This window comes from Canis lupus, chromosome 11, assembly GCF_048164855.1.
Source record: "Canis lupus baileyi chromosome 11, mCanLup2.hap1, whole genome shotgun sequence".
Taxonomy (NCBI): Eukaryota; Metazoa; Chordata; class Mammalia; order Carnivora; family Canidae; genus Canis; species Canis lupus.
In genome coordinates, this window is record NC_132848.1 from 66,549,888 (window position 1) to 66,556,917 (window position 7,030).

Genomic DNA, 7,030 nt, shown 5'->3' on the forward strand with positions numbered 1-7,030 from the left:
ATCTCTGGAATGAACAAGCCACAGAAATAAAAGGCTCAATATAGGGAATATAGTCAATGATATTGTAATAGTTTGGTGACAGATGGTAGCTACACTTGTGGTGAGTGCAGCATAATGTGTAAACTTGTTGGATCACTATGCTATACACCTGAAGCTAACTAACTAACATTGTATGTCAATTATACTCAGAAAAAGAAAAGGAAAAGGGGAAGAAATAGCTGAATGAACTAAACACAAAGAGGTAAATAATAGATAAAATAGCTAGATGTTAAAAGTGGTGGCCTCTCAAGAGCAGTATAGGTAGGAGATGGAAAAGGGGATGCACAGTGTCCTTATATGTCTTTTAAAATAATTTATTTTTTTAATACCACGTACGTATATGACTTTGATGGAGAACAAGTAAATAAAGAATATTTATATACATTCTTCAGGTAGAATTGGAGTTGGTGGCTCAAAAGGCCTGACACTTTTTAGTGCTACGTACAGAAAAATTGTCTTCCAGAAGCTGTAATCACTTATACAGACACCAGCCTATACGACAAGTATGCATCTCTTTACGTGTTTGCCAAACCAAGTTATTTTTTAAAAAATCTTTGCCAGTTGGGTAGGAGAAAAAGAAAGTCTGGCCATTACTTGAAGTACATTTTCTTTAAGTGGGTGCTACTTACAATTGAGGCTAAATGGCATTTTCTCAGTTTGCCTTCTGGTGAGTTCCTGGGTTATTATGTAATGAAATTATTAATGTTCTACATGAGCTTCTTTCTTAACATCTGGACTCTAGATCCACAGGGGCTACAAAAATTACCTTTGTTGTAAAAATCTCAGAAAAAATAACATATCCCAAACTGGGTTATTTCTCTGCCCAAACAAGTGCCTCCCCCAACTCCCTATTTCTGTTAATGTCCTTAGTAATTTTAGAGCCTTTTCTTCATATTTATTTATTTTTTTAAAAAATATTTTATTTATTTATTCATGAAAGACACACAGAGAGAGAAGCAGGCTCCATGCAGAAAGCCCGACGTGGGACCCGATCCTGAGACTCCAGGATGACACCCTGGGCGGAAGGTAGACGCTCAACCGCTGAGCCCCACAGGTGTTCCGCCTTTTCTTCATATTTAATCAGTCATATAATTAATCAACTTTGACTCTACATAGACTCTTATACCTGTTGCCTCCTTTCCATGCCCAATCTTTTTAAAAATGTTTTTTTCTTACATTTTTATTTTAATTCCAGTTAGCTAACATACAGTGTTATATCCATTTCAGGTGTACAATAGAGTGATTCAATACTTCCATACATCACCCAGGGGGCACCATGGCAAGTACACACCCACTCTTAAATATTGCTTTTGCTTCCAGGAGAATTTTGATAGCTATTTCCCAATTACCCTTCCAAAGTATTTTAGATAAACTTAGATTTCCACCAATAGTGGAAAGGAACAACCGCGTCCTCAAACTGTCAACATTTGGTACTAACAAACCCTTTGATTTTTATCAACCCAATAGGTGAAAAATAGATGATACCTGTTATTTTGATTTGTATTATTTATGTATGTGGCTATAACATGATTTCTGCTTACACCTCCGTTATTAGCATTAGGTCACATAGATGGGCTCAATGCCAGGGGGGTGAGCAAAGCCAGCATTTTACTTTATAGCTTTTATGATGGAAAGAAGGTGCTGGAATGGATATGGAAGCTTCAGGGTTTTTTTTTTCATTTTCATTTATGGCTTTTGGGTTTTGTGTTGTTCTCTTCGTGAAGATTAAAATTTCATTCATGATTTTAAAAAACTTTTTAGTATAAAAGCATTCAAATACACAAAAGTAGGGAGGATGCAATAAAGGACTTTCATGCATCCATCCTACAGTTTAACATTATTAAATTTTACATTTTGTTTCATCTACCCATACCTAATTATTTTTCTGAAGCTTTCCTAAAAAAAAAAAAAACTCAGTATCATAGGATTTTACTCATAATACTTGGTTTCTCTAACAAGTAAAGATTTTTTATTTATGTTATTAATGTTTATTAATCAATATTATTGATTTTTTCTATTGAGATGTATCACATCAACTAATTTTCACAAAATGAAAACACATAATTATATCTCATGTCAAGAAAGAGAGCCTTACCAATACTCCAGAAGCCCCTTTTTGTCTTTTCCAGATTACAGCTATAGGTGAAGAAAAAGTTTTCCTCAACCCTCTTAGGGTCTCTGGCTGGGCCTGAAAATTAAACTTCCAAAGACAGATTAACAGGAGAAAAGCAAACACATTTATTTAATATAAGTTTTACAGAAGAACCTTCATCAGGAAACGAGGACCACCCAAAAAACCAGAGCTGTGTATTTTTATGCTAGGTTGGATGGATAGTGGACTGTTACGGAGGATCGATTAAAGTGTTCGAGGTAATTACAGCAAACTGGGGGAACTTGGCAAGGCCCGTCTGTTAGGATATTTCTTGGTGTCTCTTTATCCTCCAAGAGAAGTATGAGTCTACCTCTCGCATGACTTTTATGACCTGTTTCAGAGGAGAAGGGGGAGTGACGAAGTGAAGAGGAGGAGTCAGAATTACCTTCCTGCTCAGTCTTTTCTCAAACTCTTTCAGCTTAAGATATTCAATATGCCAAGATGCCATCTTTTGGGGTAGTGTGTCCTAAACCCTACCACTACCCCGCTGCCATAGTTAACCACCAAATAAAGTAACCATACTTCATTTCACGTTGCCTGCTTTTGAACTTAAATGCAGAGAATTACATTATGAACTTTAAGTATGTAAATGGTGTATTGTTTGGGGTCTGGCTTCACTCATCATCATGCTTCTAAGATTCAACCGTGGAGCATATAGCAGCAGTTAGTTCTCAGCACTACAGAGTATTTCGCTGAGCTTTAAGATTTTTGAAGAAAGTGCAGGGCTCAAGGATGTAGCCCTGTAAACCATCAGTTTTTATTCTTTTCTCATCCTTTCTCCTACCAAAGATTGCCAGGACTGTGAAGAATGGATAAAGGTACATAGAACTGGAAGGATCGAGGAAATAATAAGCCTTTTAACAACAGAGATTTTATGTAGGGCACTATGAGCTGACTTGCAAAAATAGTGCTGTTGAGTGGTGAAGAACAAATGCTCTTATAATCAGAGAGAGGTGCCAATTCCTTCTGGGCACCATTCATATGGATGAGTTTGCTTTGTTGCCCTCCAGTTTTGGAATGTCTGTTGGTTTGCCCTCCTCTTTGCACTCCTGACACAGGGATAGGAAGGCAGGTAGGGTTGTGTATAGATTCCCTTGTATAGAGGAAGCGGTTGTTCAGTGGCCTTGGAAAAGCCCAAATGCTGATGCGTTACAGCAGGTGGCAGCCTTTCCCCAGGAGAGGGAAGACGGGAAGACCCAGGCTTACCTAATGAAGATCAGTTTTGGTTTTTATAGCTTCTGTTTGATTAAAGGTCAGGTGATTTATCTAGAACCTGAAGCTAAGCTTGGCCTCATAACAGAGAAGAGAAGCAGGGACCCTGGAAGCTGGAAAAGGAGTTGTGAGCTCACCTCTGGGTGAGCCAGTGGCTCTGAATTACTCAGTGGCTGCCCTCAGGGAGCCTACTCAAGGTCTGACTCAACACTGGTGATGGGTGAAGGGTGTCAGTCTGAGCCTCAGAAAGCAGGGCAGTGGCGAATTGACCCCAGGACACAGAATCCGAGCAGATCAAGAATTACCCTGCTGTGTACTGGGAGGGTGGTCAGTTGACAGCAGAAATACCTATCCCCTTTTCATTCCAGATCTGTAAAGCAGAAATTCATTCATTCATTTAATTTATTTTAAAGCAAGATCTATGCTCAATATGGGGTTTGATAAATCAGCCTTTTAAACTAAACTGCCAAGTATTTTTTTTTAAGATTATGAAGTTCATAAAAAAAAAAAAAAAAAAAAAAAAAGATTATGAAGTTCTTCTCATGCAAGTTTACAAAATGCTTATGGAAGGGTGCCTGAGTGGCTCAATCAGTTGGGTGTTGGACTCTTGGTTTGGGCATGGGTTGTGGTCTCGGGGGTGATGGGACTGGCCTGCCTCGGGCTCTGAGCTTGGCAGGGAGTCTGCTTCTCTCCCTCGCCCCGCCGCCCACGCGCTCGCTCTAAAATAAATAAATAAATCTTTAAAACAAAAACAAAAACCCCAAAGTGCTTATGGAAAGCCAGACTTGGTGGAGAAGCTTGGCATTGGGAAATGTATCCAGTTTGTTTTTACTTTATTAATGGTGGGACTGTAATTTATCATTTATCGAGAACATAGTACTTAGAAAATGACGTCATTCAAAACTTAATGGGAATGAGGAGATATTCACTAGGGTCCCTACAGATGGATTTGCTTCAGGCTACTGAAGTGATCAGGCAAGAGTAGGAACAGACAGAAATTATGGGACTAGCTGTGACTATTTAATTAAAATTAAGCAAAATTAAAACTAAAAATTCAACCCCCTCAACTTGACTTAGATGTGAAGTGGTTGCACTGGCCACATCTCCGGAGCTCAGTAGCTACATTTGGCTAATGGCTGTCATATTGGACGGCACAGACTATGGACCATTTCTATGATCACAGAAAGTTCTACCAAACAGCACTAAATGGGAGTCAAAAAGCAGGGAGTGGTGCCAAAGGAAAATGTGTGTGGTTAAAAACAAACCCTCCCTGTAATACTAAGTGGCATAATAATGATTCCAAAGTGTGGCAGGAGTTTCTAAACAGAGTATTTCATATAATCCCCATGGCAATCCACAGCCCCAACAATAATGCTACCGACAGTTGTAGAAACCTTACAGCAGGCCAAGCAGTAAGAACTCTGGTGTAAGCTCGCTGCTCTTTCCAGAAGCTGGGGAGGCTGGTATGGTCGTCGCTGTTTAAGAGATGAAGAGACTGTGGCAAAGGGCTTCATGACTTCTCCACTGTTGCCTGGCTCAGAAGGAAGAGCTGGGATCCAAACTCAAGTTTTTCTGGGTTGTGATAATTAGAATGAAGGTGTGGAAAGTGCCTAACACACTCCATGTGTGAGCACACTTTGCCTCTAAGCCACGTTCTCCTCAGGCAGGCCCAGCTCTTGGAGTCTGTCACATAATTGTCTTTCTGGCTAAAGAAGGCGCCGTGCCAGTTCTGATAGAGAAACAATGATCCCCTGTTAGCCAGGATATGAGCCACTTCCTGCCCTCTAGAGCAGAAGCTGCCGTCCGCACAAAGGAAGCTGGTTTCTCGGAAGCTCACCTTTGAAAATTTTGAAGTAAAATATTCTGTTTAAGACAAAAACGAATCTTAGGACCATATAATAGGAAAATACTATTTTCTGTAAGTGATGAGATTATGAGAAATCGCCTCTTTTTGGTCAGCTGTATTTTGCAACATTTCTACATGAATATGTGTGATAAGATTTGAAAAGTCCCAAAGCCAAATACTGGCTTTTAAAAGTTCCAAGTCAGATACCGTATCATAAAATTTGTTAATTAACAATATTTTAGGCTATTTTTTAAGTGCTCTCTACACCCAACGTGGGGCTTGAGCTTACAACCCTAAGAGCAATAGTCCGCTGCTCCACTGACTCAGCCAGCCGAGGCACCCCATTAGGCTCTTGATAATATAGCAAATACTTTAATACTAATAGCCAATAGAAATCTTTTAGTTGGATGCTAAATACTTTGATCAAGAGCAGGAGAAGTGTGGAACCTAATTATAAGGTTGGAAAAGGCAGGAAACAATGAACAGGTACTCACAGCTGCTCTGCAGATGGGACTTGCTGTTTTGCATCCCGTGGCCCTGTAGATAGCTGCCTTATGTCCTCCAGGTCAAGACGAAGCAATAGTCAGGTCAACAAAACAGGGATAGTCTATAAATCACCCTATCATTTTTATCATTCATTGGCACCAAATGATCTCTAAAAGGGAATACGGTTGGTAAGAAGGAAGAATGAGAAAGGGGAGCTTTCCAGGCTATGGCATCGATGGTCTCCTTCTCAGGTGGGATTCCTTATGTCAAAACATTGTTACTGAGCATGTTGTGGGGGAGGGGAAAAAAGACCCTGAGGTCCTTAATTGCTAAGGTTCTTTTCTTCTATAAAGTTCTAAGACTTTGTGGCCTTACTTTAGTAGTATATCTACACATACTAGTCATATTCTTTCACGTGTACATACATTTTAAGGTTTCCTTTAATTAAATTTGGCGTCCTGCCGAAGGCTATCTTGATATACTTCTAGTTAAGCTCGCAGGTGGGTCCACTGTGTAGTGACAGCCAAATGAAATGGTAGGAAAAAAAAAAAGTTTCACATAACTAAGTATCCTGATGGAATACATCTTATAGAATTATCCCCTCTAATGGCAAAAAAAAAAAAAAAAAAAAAGGAGCTTTTAAGTACAAACGATAACTCTGAGGCAGGATCAAGTGATAGAGTGGGCACCACAGAACCAGGAATTCACCCTCCTTCCCTCACTTCCCCACCTCGCAGGCTCCCATTGGATTGGAAAGCTGATCCTCCTTAACTAGAGAGTGTCATTTAAGTTAGGTGGCTACAGCTTTAAAGCCAACCCAACCCTGCCCCCCCAAAAAAGAAAAAACCACTCCCCAAGAAACCAAAAGACATGTGAATTTACAGCAACCAACTGTCTAGGAAGGCAGTTGAAAATGAGAAAGAATGAACTGAAAAAGGGGCAGATTCATTCTGCAGGTGGTGTATGCGGTCCCTTCTCCGAAACACAAATACTCCGGCTCGTTTGCTCTCGTTCCCTTCAAGAAGATGGACTTGGCAGGTTTAAGAAAGAAAAGCCCTGGAATCAAACCAGGCTCCTTTGTGTTTCCTGTTTGATTGAAAGTATTTTGAAGCAAGCAGAATCTTGAGATCAATTTACTTAAAAAATTTTTAGAGCTACCCATATGTGTATGTGCATCTTCTAGCGCCTGCAGATGCCTTCGAGCTTCCTGTTTCTTTCCTCTCTTCTCTTTTTCAGAGGTAAATAATATCTCAATTCTTTTTTGCTGGATGGAAAGAACCAAGCTAAGGTCACGG

The 7,030-nt window shown here is 39.8% G+C and overlaps 1 long non-coding RNA gene across 2 annotated transcripts; it reads left to right on the forward strand.

Annotated features, from left to right (window-relative positions):
• Positions 1-394: 394 nt before the first annotated feature.
• On the forward strand, positions 395-2,717 carry LOC140642321 (uncharacterized). 2 transcript variants are annotated; one of them, XR_012038797.1, is made up of 5 exons: positions 397-542; positions 980-1,093; positions 1,267-1,318; positions 2,169-2,409; positions 2,532-2,717. It is a non-coding gene; the product is annotated as an uncharacterized lncRNA (long non-coding RNA). The 2 variants fall into 2 exon arrangements; XR_012038796.1 differs by having other exon boundaries at positions 395-542; positions 2,169-2,717.
• The last annotated feature ends 4,313 nt before the right edge of the window (positions 2,718-7,030 follow it).